Genomic DNA, 15,260 nt, shown 5'->3' on the forward strand with positions numbered 1-15,260 from the left:
GATGAGTATAATAAGATATTGTACAGGGAAATAGAGTGGGCCAGTAAATCAGAGAGTCTTATAATGGGGGATTTTAATTTCCCAGATATTGACTGGAATTTGTGGATTGGTCACTCACACACTAGCAAGGCTTTTGTGGATTTATTGGATGATTGTTTTCTACATCAGCATGTTCGTGAGGCAACAAGAGGGAGCAATACTCTTGATCTGATTATCAGTAGTGATTCTTCATGCATTAAGAACCTGCAGATAAATGAACCACTAGGTGGCAGTGATCACAGTGTGTTGAAGTGGGATTTACTCAAGGAGGTAACTACCATCAGAGGTAAAGGGAAGGGTTTTTGTTTTCGTAAAGGAGACTATGATGGTCTGAGACAGTATTTAAATTCTGTGCAGTGGGACCAACTGATGATGTTACCAACAGCAAACTCAAAATGGGAAGCATTCAAGGAACTAATCTTGGAGGCTACCAGGCTTTACATACCAACTAAGAAATATTGTTCAAGGTTTAGGCCTAAATGGTTGTCAGTGAACTAATGAGACATGTGGCAGAGAAGAAAAATGCATGGGATACATACAAATAAATGGGTGACATGGAAGCCTATGATAGATATAAGTTGGTCTGTAACCAAGTCACAAAGGAGATTAGGCAGGCAAAGGCAGACTACGAAAAATCATTGGCAAAGGATGCAAAGAAAAACAGAAAAGAGTTCTTTACATACTTGAACTTGAGAAGGAAAGGGATGAATCAGATTGGTCCACTGGATATTGATGGTTCAACAGTTGAGGATCCTGCTCAGGTGGCTAACAATCTAAACGAGTATTTTGCATCTACATTCACGCATGAGGAGTTATTCAGGAAGGAGAATGATGTAGGTAAAGTAAACATTGGCAGTGAGCTGGATGATTTTGTAATAACTGAGAGGAAAGTGGAGGAGAGATTGTTGAGGATAAACATAAAAAAGGCACCTGGGGTGGATGGGATCTATCCAGTTATATTAAAGGAGGCAGCAAAGGAAGTATGCAAACCCCTAGCCATAATTATGAGAGCTTCTTTGGACTCAGGGGGGGTACCCATAGAGTGGAGATGTGCAAATGTAACCCCAATTCACAAAGGAGGATCAAAGGCTGACACAAGTAATTATAGATCTGTTAGTTTAACTTCTGTTCCAGGTAAATTAATGGAGGCACTGGTTAAAGAAGCACTGCAGGATCATCTAGACAAGAATTCCGTTATAGCTCAGACGCAGCATGGTTTTGTTAAGGGCAGGTCTTGCCTGACCAATTTGATTGGATACTATGATGTAGTCACAAAAGAACTGGATGCAGGGAATAACTTTGATATTATATATTTGGATCTTAGAAAGGCTTTCGATACTGTTGCACATGGAAGACTGCTGCACAAATTGGAGCAGTGTGGCATTGGAGGCAAATTGCTGCTATGGATAAGGGGATGGTTGAGTGGCAGAAGACAGAGAGTGGTAATCAATGGACACTGCTCAACGTGGACTAATGTTATTAGTGGAGTTCCTCAAGGTTCAGTGTTGGGTCCGTTGTTGTTTTCGGTGTTTATGAATGATATTGATGATGGGATATCAAGTTTAATGTCCAAGTTTGCAGATGATACAAAGGTTGGCAGGGTCGTTAAGGACACTACTGACGCTATGCTGCTGCAACAGGATCTGGAAAGGTTGAACAGATGGGCTGAGAGGTGGCAAATGAAGTTTAACATTGACAAATGTAAAGTACTACATATGGGATACAGTAACCCCAGAGCAACGTATCAACTCTGCGCTACTACACTGACAATTGTGGAGAATGAAAAGGACCTGGGGGTAATTGTGCAGGCAGATATGAAGTTCTCTGAGCAGTGCAGACGAGCTGCAAGAGTAGCTCATGGTGTCTTGTCAATGATATACAGGAATTTTTCTAGCAGGGATAAGGAGGTGATTATTCCCTTGTATAAGGCAATGGTTAGGCCACATCTTGAGTACTGTATACAGGTCTGGAGGCCTCATTTCAAGAAGGATGTAGAGCTGCTGGAACGGGTACAGAGAAGGGCAACAAGATTAGTAAATGGAACAAAGGGTTGCTCTTACGAAGAAAGGCTTAAGTTTTGCAAATTACAGAGTCTGGAGACTAGGCACCGGCGAGGTGATCTGATAGAGGTGTATAAGGCTTTGAATGGTTTGAGCATGCTCAATGGGATTCTTCATCTTGCTCAGAATAATCACCTCAGAGGGCATAAATTCAATTTGAGGAAGGACGGATGTCGGATAGATGTGCGGAAATTTGCCTTTGGCCAGTGGGTGGTTGGTTGGTGGAACCGACTTCCATCACTTGTTGTTGAAGTTGATAGCCTAAACAAATTTAAAGCTCAACTGGACAGGTATTTCGAACGAACGGAGGGGTGAAATGGGAGTGGGTTTTTTTTTTTTTTTTTTTTTTTTTTGGCTGATGCTGAATAAGCTTGCTTTCTTGCATCATATGCCTCTACTAATGCTAATGCTAATTCTAAAGAACTATGGTATATGCTTCAGAAACATGATTTTGCATTATGTACTCATTGGCACAATTACTGACCAGTATCTTCTAACAAGCCAAAATATGGAATAAATTCAAATTGGAATTTAAACAAGCAAATCTATTCACAATTCATCCAGCAATATATGTTAATTTAAATAGTAACATGATACAAATATGATAAAAAGGAAAAGAAAGTTTTATGAAAATGTTTATATTCAAAACAAAATTGAATATAATGTATTCATAACAAATAGAACATGAATAAATATAAATTTTTAAATAATAAATTATAATGTACATTAAAATTAAGTAAACATTAATAATTAGAAATTTAATCAGATGTAGGTGGGTCCTTCAAAATCATATTGCCTTTTTTTAAGAAATTGAAAATATTCTCTGGAGTAAAATTCCGGGTCCGTTTTTTTTTTTTTTTTTTTTTTTTTTAAGTATCCCTCTTTATTTTTCTTAGGCATAAAAATATCATTGAATTCTTCAAAATTTGCCTTTGCAAATTTAAAATGAATATCAGGGCAACTTCTGTATTTTAACCTTTCCTTTACTGTCTTCTTAATCAACTCTTTCTGTTTCAGATATAGATTTTTCTTTTTCAATTACTGTTGCTATTTCTTCTTCTGTCACAGTAGGACATTTAGTGCATCTTTTCCGTTCATTCTTACATCCCCCCCAAATTAATATCTTTTTGCCATTGAGCTATATTGAAATGCATTTTAATATGCTTCATAATTTATTTCATCTAAATCAATAAAGAATAAATAAATTTATTTATTTCAACTTACAGCCCAATTATAAATGGCATTTTTAATACTGAATACTGCTTCTCCTGTTAACTATAAGGACCATATAAAAAAAAAATCATTCTTCACTTGTTTTCTTTGATATAAATGTTTACGGCGAGTATGAATTCCTGATCCATTGGTAATCAGAATGGTACTGAGAGATAAAGATAATGCACCTTGCCATTGTTGCTTGATAAAATTCCATTGGAAGAAGATGCTGATATTTAGGTACATTATCAAACAATGATAAAACAATATCATCCAATAATACTGAAATAAAAATATAATCATGTTATCCTTTAATGTTTTCATTTTCATTTTTTTTTTTTTTCTGAATCCTTTTACTCCTTTCAAAAAGTGATCATGAAAAACTATATTATTAAATTTTAATTTAGGAAAAATGTCCATAATGCACAAACAAGAAAGGCAAATGTTAAGAGGGATCTAGGTTCACATCTCACTGGAGATTTGGGAATTCTTAAAGGCCTCTTAAAGTGGGTCTTTGGTTAGTCAATCGCATGCAGAGGGAGAAGAGTTACTCCATAATTTTCAGCCTATACTATATCTGTGCCACAAGTAACTTGCTCCATGAAATCACTGGCACAATGGGGCTGAGACTCTAATATGCCATAAAACCATCATTATCTACCAAGCAGCAACATAGAAAATCAATTTTTGAGAGTAAAATGAAATAATCACTTCAAAACACACACACACACACACACACACACACACACACACACACACACACACACACACACACACACACACACACACACACACACACACTTTTTATTAAAAAAAAATAGTAATTTTAATAAAAAATAGAAAAAAAGTTCTTTAATATATGTAGTATTTTAAAGTTTATAAAAGTAAAATTTACAAAATTAATCATTTCTTAAAATAAAAATTTATTGTGATTAAAAATAAATAAATATTGAATTAATCAATAAAGAACATGAAAACTTAAGGTATTCTCTCTGTTTATATTTTATCATATTATTAATTTTATAATTTCTACAATAAATATTCTTTATTACCACTCCTTTATAAAATGTATATAATTATTTATTTTTTTTTTTTTGAAACTATGAGAATTACATTTACTTAGTGTTTCAATTTAGCAATTAGCAAATTGCTATTAGTTAAGAAACATAAAATCTAAGGAAGTACAGCCATTTGATGTAGCTGGACAGTGCAGTGTCGAGTCAGTTAGGTGTGACATAAACACTAGGAAATCAAATTTGAGAGTACTAGTGCTTATGTCACACCAAACTGACTCGACAGTTTGGCCTATTGACTCTGATGAGTATAATAAACAACTGTACAAGGAAAGAGAGTTGGACAGTAAATCAGAGAGTCTTATAATGGGGGATTTTAATTTCCCAGAGATTGACTGGAAGTTGTGGGTTGGTCACTTACACACTAGCAAGGCTTTTGTTGATTTATTCAATGATTGTTTTCTAGAGTAGCATGTTTGGGAGGCAACTAGAGGGAGTAATACTCTTGATCTGATTTTCAGTAGTGATTCTTCATGCATTAAGAATCTGCAGATAAAGGAAACACTAGGTGGCAGTGATCACAGTGTGCTGAAGTGGCATTTACACAAAGATGTAACCAACCATCAGGGGTAATGGGAAGACTTTTTCTTTCATAAAGTTGACTATGGTGGTCTGAGACAATATTTAAATTCTATACGGTGAGACCAACTGATGATGTTACCAACAGCAAATTCAAAATGGGAAGCATTCAAAGAACTTATCTTGGAAGCTACTCGTCATTACATAACAACTAAGAAATATTGTTCAAGATTTAGGCCTAAATGGATGTCAGATGAACTAACGAGACATGTGGCACAGAAGAAAAATGCATGGCAGACACGGAAGCCTATGATAGATATAAGCTGTTCTGTAACAAAGTCACAAAGGAGGTTAGGCAAGCAACTGCAGATTATAAGAAATCTTTGGCAAAGGATGCAGAGAAAAACAGCAAGCAGAGTTCTTTACTTATGTAAACTCATAAAAGACATCTGGCAGAGAAGAAAAATGCATGGGATACATATAAATTAACATATGACACAGAAACCTATGATAGATATAAGCTGGTCTGTAACCAAGTTACAAAGGAAGTTAGAGCAGGAGAAGGCAGATAACGAGAAATATTTGGCAAAGTATGCAAAGAAAAACAGCAAAGAGTTTTTTACTTATGTAAACTCTAGAAGGAAGGGGATGAATCAGATTGGGCCACTTGATATCGATGGTTCAACTGTTGATGATCCTGCTCAGGTAGCTAACAAACTAAATGAATATTTTGCAACTACATTCACACATAAGGAGTTATTCAGGGAGGGGAATGCTAGAGGTGAAGAAAATTCTGGCAGTGAGCTAGATGATTTTCTAATAACTTAGAGAAAAGTGGAGGAGAAATTGTTGAAGATAAACAAAAGAAAGTAGCCTGGGGTGGATGGGAGCTATCCAGTTATATTAAAAGAGGCAGCAAAGGAAGTAAGCAAACTCTTAGCCATAATTATGAGAGCATCCCTGGACTCAGAGGAGGTACCCATGAACTGGAGATGTGAAAATGTGACCCCAGTTCACAAAGAAGGATCTAAGGGCGACACAAATAATTACAGACCTGTTAGTATAACTTCTATTCCAGGTAAATTAATGGAGGTACCAGTTAAAGAAGTACTGCAGGATCATCTAGACAAGACTTCAGTTATAGCTCGGACACAGCATGGTTTTGTTAAGGGGAAGTCTTGTCTGACCAATTTGATTGGATACTGTGATGCGGTTGCAAATAAACTGGATGCAGGGAATAACTTTGATATCATATATTTGGATCTTAGAAAGACTTTAGATACACATGGAAGACTGCTGCACAAATTGGAGCAGTGTGGCTTTGGAGGCAAACTGCTGCTGTTATGGATAAAGAGATGGTTAAGTGGGAGAAGACAGAGAGTGGTAATCAATGGACACTGCTCTTCATGGATTAATGTTATTAGTGGAGGCCCTCAGGGTTTAGTGTTTAGTCCATTGTTGTTTTCTGTATAAATTAATGATACTGATGATGGTATATCAGGCTTAATGTCCAAGTTTGCAGATGATACGAAGATACTGTTATTAATGACATTAATAACAGTACACTGCTGCAACAGGATCTAGAAAAGTTGAGCAGATGAGCTGAGAGGTGGCAAATTAAGTTTAACATTGACAAATGTAAAATACTGCATATGGGCAGCAGTAACCTCAGAGTAACGTATCAACTGTGTGGTACTACACTGACAGCGGTAGAGAATGAAAAGGACCTGGGGGTAATTGTGCAGGCAGATATGAAATTTTCTGAGCAGTGAAGATGGTCTGCAATAGTAGCTCATGGTGTCTTGACAATGATATACAGGAATGTTTCTAGCTGGGATAAGGAGGTGATTATCCTCTTGTATAAGGTAATGGTCAGGCCACACCTTGAGTACTCTAGACAGGTCTGGAGGCCTCATTTTAGGAAGGATGTAGAGCTGCGGGAGCGAGTGCAGAGAGAAAGGCAACAATATTAGTGAATGGAACAAAGGGTTGCTCTTATGAAGAAAGGCTTAAGTTTTTTGGCGAAGGAAAAAAATGAAAAAAAAAAAGTTTATGAAAAAGCATATGCTTAAATCCTTATAATTTAACTCTAATCTGTTGGTTGAAAAGGAGATAGATATTACTGTTTTTAATGTAAAAACATCCAAACTCTATATTAATACCTAAATAAATTACAGAACTCAGATCTCATACAAGATCAGAATCAGATATGAGGTACAATCAAAAAAAAAGTTCTGGGACTGAACTAATATTTTGGATATAATGAAGTTTACCAGGCATTTGAATCGTAAAACACTTTCCTTTCCACTCTAAATGGATTCCAAAGCATCTGCAGTTTCTGAAAGCATTCCACATAGACTTCCTTTGGATTTGCTAATATTCCCTATGTTGAGATCTGAATAATTTCTGCCTTTCAAACAAAAAAAATATATAAATAAGGGGTAAAATCCAATAAGCATGATGAATGGGAGAACTACAATAATATGACGCTTTGCAAGAAATTCTTGAATGGAAACACAAAATGCACAGACTCATTGTCACAACACAAATGTTTTCCTGAAGCCAACTTTTTCAGATGTTTTCTCCGAACAGCATCACACAATTTCCATAGGATTGTTTTGTAATATTTTTGGTTCTTTGTTTTACCAAGCAAGACTTCATAATAAGCAAATAACCTGTTATTCAAAAAAAATATAATAAGCATGATCTTCACATTGATTGAGATTGCCTTTGCTTTTTTTTTTGGGCCTTGGAGCTACTAGTAGTAGTTGTTGATGCCTCTATTGTCAGAGAAACAGGAAACATGGTATGTAAAAAGTTAGGTGGAACAGAACCAGGGTATGTCTGCCAGGGGCAAAGGTTGATGATGTTGTAGAGTGAATATCACCTTTTAAGGGCACAAAAGGTGATACTGTTTTACACATTGGCACTAATGACATTAAGAGTAGGAGACTGGTGAACGGACTTAACAAGTACAGGTAGCTGTTGAAAAAAAGCTGTGAATTAGGGTTGAATTTGAAAGTGTCTGCAATTCTGCCCAGATACGATAGTAGGGAGTATATGATGAGAACTTTGTCGATCAATTCAGCCTTGGAAAGATTGTGAAAGGATCAAGGGGTAGAATTTTTTTCAACCTGGTCTGTACTTCTTAACAGGAGTACAGGGATCCCATCCCTGCTTCTACAAGGATGGGATACACTTAAATAGAAAGGGTGCAAGAATATTTGCTGATGCTATCGAGGCAGTGTTAGGTGGATCAGAAAACTGCTAGCTTGGGGGGATACAAGGACTAATAGATTAACAATAGCCATTCGCAGAGGTGAAAGTGATTCTTGCACTGCTTCTATTGGAATGAGCAGCAGTCTGGAAAACTTGATGCAGTGTATTTCAGAGACTGCTGGGAGTCATTGCAGTATAAGTGAACACATGGGTTGTGCCAGGGTAGCTAAGAATAGGAACAGGTGCATGTACACCAATGCTAGGAGTTTGGTAAATAAATTTGATGAATTTGAGGTACTGCTCAAAACATCAAAGGCAGGGATTGTTGGGATATCAGAGATGTGGTGTCTCACAGATATAAGGAATGCAGAACTGGAATTTGGGGAGCACAATGTGTACAGGAAGGATAAACAGGATAGGAAGGGAGGAGGGGTTATGCTATTAGTTAAGAAACACATAAAATTCAAGGAAGTGAAGCCAGTCGACAACACTGGACAGTGCAGTGTCAAGTGAGTTTGGTGTGACATAAGCATTGGGAGATCAAAATTCAGAATAGGAGTGTGTTATAGGCTTAATGACTCTGATGAATATAATAAGAAACTGTACAGAGAAATAGATTGGGCCAGTAAATCAGGGAGTCTCATAATGGGGGATTTTAATTTCCCAGCAATTGACTGGAATTTATGGGTTGGTCACACACACACTAGCAAGGCTTTTGTGAATTTACTGGATGATTGTTTTCTACATCAGCATGTTTCTGAGGCAACTAGAGGGAGTAATACTCTTGATCTGATTATCAGTAGTGATTCTTCATGCATTAAGAATCTGCAGATAAAGGAACCACTAGGTGGTAGTGATCACAGTGTGCTGAAGTAGGATTTACTCAAAGAGGTAAAGGGAAGGGTTTTTGCTTTCGTAAAGGTGACTACGGTGGTCTGAGACAGTATTTAAATTCTATATGGTGGGACCAACTGATGACGTTACCAACAGCAAATTCAAAATGGGAGGCATTCAAAGAATTAATCTTGGAAAACCAACTAAGAAATATTGTTCAAGGTTTAGGCCTAAATGGATGTCAGATGGACTAATAAGACTTATGGCAGAGAAGAAAAATGCATGGGATGCATATAAATTAATGGGTGACATGGGAGCCTATGATAGATATAAGCTGGTCTATAACCAAGTCACAAAGGAGATTAGGCAGGCAAAGGCAGATTATGAGAAATCTTTGGAAAAGGATGCAAAGAAAAACAACAAAGAGTTCTTTACCTATGTAAACTCTAAAAGGAAAGGGATGAATCAGATTGTTCTACTGGATATTGATGGTTCAACTGTTGATGATCCTGCTCAAGTGGCTAACAAACTAAATGAGTATTTTGCATCTACATTCCTCCATGAGCAGTTATTCAGGGAGGGGAATGCCAGAGGTGAGTTAAACCTCTAGCTCATCTAGCTAGAGGTTAAACAAAATCATCTAGCTCTGGCAGTGAGCTAGATGATTTTGTAATAACTGAGAGGAAAGTGGAGGAGAAATTGTTGAAGATAAACATAAAAGATGTTTGTTATATTTGTTATTTGGTTTTTAAGAGCATTGGCAAATAGGGCCATACTGCTCCAGGATATGCAGTGGTCATTCCCTGACCTTTCCGCATCCTCCGTATTTGGTGGTGACGGGCTCGAACCCCGGTCTAATCAAGAAGCGTGTGCCACGCACTACTGCTCCTTCCCACCTGGCTACGGAGGCGCCATAAAAAAAGACACCCGAGGTGGATGAGATCTATCTAGTTATATTAAAGGAGGCAGAAAGGAAGTAAGCAAACCCTTAGCCATAATTATGAGAGCTTCTTTGGACTCAAATTTGACCCCAATTCACAAAGGAGGATCAAAGGGCAACACAAGTAATTATAGACCTGTTAGTTAACTTCTGTTCCAGGAAGATTATTGGAAGTACTGATTAAAGAAGCACTGCAGGATCACCTAGACAAGACTTCAGTTATGGCTTGGACACAGCATGGTTTTGTTAAGGGAAAGTCTAGCGTGACCAATTTGATTGAAAACTATGATGTGGTCACAAAGGAACTGGATGCAGGGAATAACTTTGATATCATATACAGTCGATTCCGGTTATTTGGGACACATCGGGACTAGTGCATTTTGGCCCGATTAAGTGGCTGCCCCAGTTATACGAAGTTTCACATAAATAGTTAAAAATACAATGGACCCTGCTTTACAATTGGTTCACTGTAGAATCAAATCACGTTACGATGGACTCACCATAGTAAAGTACTGTTCACTATACGATGTGTAGTAAGCGCCGGTCATTGTGATCACGTTTGTGAATTGAATTTTAATTCTATTAAACAGCGATTCTAATGAACGAAAATAGGAGGAATATTATCCACAGGCTATAAAAGTAAAGATATATTAGGCACAAATTTACCCTTTATTACCTTACTAATTAAAAAATTAAATGATACGTGAAAATCGGAAGAATATTTTTTTTTTTTTTTTTTTTTTTTTTTTTTTTTTATGTGAACCCCAAACACGAGAGGTATTAGAACCTATAGTACTTAGTACCGTGCTTGGGTTGGAGGTTGGCAAGACGAAAGAAGATATTTGTTGACATTGGACTTGAACTTCTGTAGACTGCAATTTTCAGGAAATACGAATGAAGGAAGGTTGTTCCAGAAAACGACAGTTGAATGAATAAATGAGGAAGATGAAAAGTTGGTTCTGTGGGTTTGAAGTTGGACAGTAAATGGCTGGTGGCGGCACGTGTTCGGACTGTTTTGAAAGAGAGAGCGGGAATTGTACGTCTATGAGAAAGCGAGTGGAGAGACTCTGTTAGAGATGAATCGTTAATTAACCTAACTGCCCTCTTCTGAATGGAATCGAGAAGCCTGAGAGAGGTTTTGGGGGCACCACCCCGGATGTGAGAATAATATATTCCATGGCAGCGCGGATTTGCGATTTATACAGAGTGAGCAGCTGTTTGGAAGAAAAGTTGCGCCAAGAGCGAAAGAGAAAACCAAGTTTTTTAGATGCAGAAGAAGCAATATCTGTAATGTGCTTGTGCCAAGAGTTTAGAAGTCAGGGTAATCCCCAAAAGAGAGATATCATTTTGCCTAGAAATCGGAGTGTCACTAAAGATAAGCATAGGAGCAGAAGAATCCTTTTTGCGAGATATAAGACAAGACTGAGTTTTAGAAGGGTTGAAATCAACTAAGTTGTCTTTGCCCCACTGGAGAATTACCTGAAGATCGGCATTTAAGGAATTGGTAGCAGATGTTCGAGAAGTTGAGGCTGATTGAGCAGGACAAGGTTTCTCAAAATGGAAAGTGGAATGCAATGTGCTATCATTGGCAAAGCTATGGATAGATTATCCAGTCAATGGAAGAAGGTCATTAATATACAAGAGGAAAAGAGTGGGGGAAAGAACTGAACCTTGGGGGACACCGGCATTAATGGAGAAGTTAGAAGACAGAGAGCCATCTACCATCACCCACAGTGAGCGATCGGAGAGAAAACTGGATAACCAATTACTAAAAACAGTTGGCAAACCATAAGATGGAAGCTTGTTTAGAAGACCTTTATGCCAAACACGATCAAAAGCCTTTGAGATGTCAAGAGCAACTACTTGTGTTTCACCGAACCTTTCCATTGATTTAGTCCATAAATATACGTGATAACTGGAATAATTAATATGTACTGTAATATGTACATGCTAACTAGTTGACATTTCTGTTTACTGACAATGATGTAATGGGGATTAAAATTTAAAACAGTAAAAAGATAAGCAATCAATAACAAAGTACATGGACACAAATTGCAAGTAACACAATATGCGCAAGTGAGAATGGAGTAACAAGTTACGAAGTTTTAAAAATAGGAATTTAGAGAAAATTCTGAAAATTAACTTTATTATATGATTGGAGATTCTATGGAAGTGCAAACACATTTCACCATAACAACACACAGAATTCCAGCTGTTGGTATTATCGCAAATTCAATAAGATCGAGTTTACTATCAGTTTATGATAGATTTCACTAACACAAAAGCCCAATAAACAGGTGACTGCTAATTGTTTTTATTGTTTTATGGTTGTGACCTCTAGAAATCCGACCGAGCTACGTGGTACAGTTGGAGACAATCACAGTGTAATCTCCAGTGCTGCAGTCTCTTGCCCCAATTAAGCGGCATGTTGTCCCAATAAAGCAAAGTAAAACCTGGCTATTTTCTCGATGGGGTTCTGTTTTTTAAGATTTGCCCCAAATAACCGGCTGCCCCGATTAACCGGTGGCCCAAATAACCGGAATCCACTGTATTTGAATCTTAGAAAGGCTTTTGATACTGTTGCACATGGAAGACTGCTGAACAAATTGGAGCAGTGTGGCTTTGGAGGCAAATTGCTGCTGCTATGGATAAAGGGATGGTTGAATGGAAGAAGACAAGAGAGTGATAATCAATGGACACTGCTCATTGTGGACTAATGTTATTAGTGGAGTCCCTCAGGGTTCAGTGTTGGTCCATTGTTGTTTTCTGTATTTATAAATGATATTGATGATGGTATATCAAGCTTAATGTCCAAGTTTGCAGATGATACGAAAGTTGGCAGGGTTGTTAAGGACACTAATGACAGTATGCTGCTGCAACAGGATCTAGAAAAGTTGAGCAGATGGGCTGAGAGGTGGCAAATGAAGTTTAACATTGACAAATGTAAAGTACTACATATGGGAAGCAGTAACTCCGCAGTAATATATCAACTGTGTGGTACCACACTGAGTGGTAGAGAACGAAAAGCTCCTGGGGGTAATTGTGCAGGCAGATATGAAGTTTTCTGAGCAGTGCAGATGGTCTGCAAGAGTAGCTCATAGTGCCTTGTCAATGATATACAGGAATTTTTCTAGCAGGGATAAAGAGGTGATTATCCCCTTGTATAAGGCAATGGTCAGGCCACACCTTGAGTACCATATACAGGTCTCGAGGCCTTATTTTAAGAAGGATGTAGAGTTGTTGGAACGAGTACAGAGAAGGGCAACAAGATTAGTGAATGGAACAAAGGGTTGCTCTTACGAAGAAAGGCTTAAGTTTTGCTAATTTTACAGTGTTTGGAGACTAGGCACCTGCGAGGTGATCTGATTGAGGTTTATAAAGCCTTGAATGGTTTGAGCATGTTCAATGCTGATGGGATTCTTCATTTTGCTCAGAATAATCACCTGAGAGTGCATAAATTCAAATTGAGGAAAGATAGAGGTAGGATAGAAGTTTGCGGAAGTTTGCCTTTAGCCAGCGGGTAGTTGGTTGGTGGAACAGACTTCCATCCTTTGTTGTGGAAGTTGATAGCCTAAATAAATTTAATGCTGAGCTGGACAGGTATTTGGAATGAACGGAAGGGTGAATTGGGAGTGTTTTTTTTTTTTGGCTAATGCTGCATAAGAGGCATATGATGCTTTCTTGCATCATATGCCTCTACTAATGTAATGCTAACATCTCAGACCACACAAATCTACTCAACATTGTTTAAGTTCACAATTAGTCATATTTATAATATTAAAATAAGAATTATTAATAAAATTAACAACTGTATTACATTTGTACAAAATTTATATATAATATTTATGACTACTATAAGTTATTAAGTTATTAATATAATCAAATGACATGGGCGTTAATTCCAGGAAGTCTCTTGGATCCCCTTGGTTAGCCCTAAGGGGGCACTCCTGTATGATGTGTTCGATAGTCTGCATTCCATCACCACAATCACATCCTGGGGCGTCAATCCATTTCCACTTGTACAATGTATCAGCACATCTTCCATGTTTAGTCTTAATTCGATTCACTTTTGACCATATTTTCCTAGGGAGATCAAATCCATCAGGTTTTTTGGTTATGCATGTAAAGGCTGCTGTATCTAGTGATCGGTGGGAATTCCATTCCCGTTTCCATTTAGTAATCAGATCAAAATTTTGATCTGATTACCTTACACATACATATATATTATATTGACATTTCTAATTTGGGTAGTTTCTGCCCGTATTCCATGTCTGGCTATACAGCTAGTGGGAGGTGAAGTTAAGTAAGTACTTAGGACAGCAATAGACACTCCTGCCCTCGTATTGCACTAATAGCTCAGAGTGTTGAAAAGATTTAAGGGGAAGGATAGCAAATAGAATATGATTGTAGAAAATACAGTTGGTTCTCAGGGAATCCGGGTTTGCAAGTTCCCGTCCGTATTAGTAATGGCCCTGAATTAGGTAGGTATTCGCAATTTGGAAAGAGTTATCTTTGTCTCTTTGTGTATCCAAAAATTTTTATGTCTACTCTCAATTTTGAAATGACCATTAACTATTACCAATAATAGCCTCACTAGCCTTAAGAGCTCAATTTTTTGCAATTTTAAAATAAAAAAAAAAAAGTAAAGTGCAGCCATTATCAACCCACTGCAGGATGGAAGCCTCCTCAACAATTAATGCTGAGGGAAATGGACCATAATCTGCCACGCTTGTCCAGTGCAGGTTGGCAGATCGACTGTATTCAGCAGTCAGGGGCTTGAACCCCGGTCTACTCAAAGAGCGTGTGCTACTACACTCCCGCTCCTGATCACTTCGCTATGGAGGCACCGTAGCCGAGTGGTCAATTTTAAAATATTAACCATCAAATTTACGTTCTGAATAGTATTTACCATAATAGCCTTATTAGTATTAAGAACTCAAATTTTAGAATTTTTTAAAAATATTAACCACCAATTTTGTTCTGAATAGTATTTACCATAATAGTCTCGCTAGCATTAAGAACTCAATTTTTATTAAAAATCTAAAATTTTAAATATTCACGATAAAACTAACGTTCTGATTAGTTTTATAATAATAGACTTACTAGCTTTAAGAACTCCATTTTTTATTTTTATACAATTTACTATCAAACTAACATTCTGAATAGTTTTATATTCCTAGATTTACTAGCTTTAAGAATTCAATTTTTTTTTTTAAAAAAATTTATTATTATTTTTTAAATTTTACAATATTAACCATCAAATCTGCTTTCTGAATAGTTTTTTACAACAGACTCACTAGCCTTAAAGATTCAATTTTTATACATATGTTAAATTTAAAGTTTAAAATATTAACCATCATACTT

General features: G+C 37.0%; 1 protein-coding gene across 1 annotated transcript in view; it reads right to left on the bottom strand.

The window, feature by feature from the left end:
• LOC150074956 (uncharacterized) overlaps window positions 1–15,260 on the bottom strand; it is a 735,724-nt gene that overhangs the window by 421,991 nt on the left and 298,473 nt on the right. The gene's annotated exons all lie outside the window — the stretch shown is intronic.

This window comes from Mastigoproctus giganteus, chromosome 14 (assembly GCF_048544385.1).
Source record: "Mastigoproctus giganteus isolate SK-2022 chromosome 14, ASM4854438v1, whole genome shotgun sequence".
In the NCBI taxonomy this organism is placed as follows: Eukaryota; Metazoa; Arthropoda; class Arachnida; order Uropygi; family Thelyphonidae; genus Mastigoproctus; species Mastigoproctus giganteus.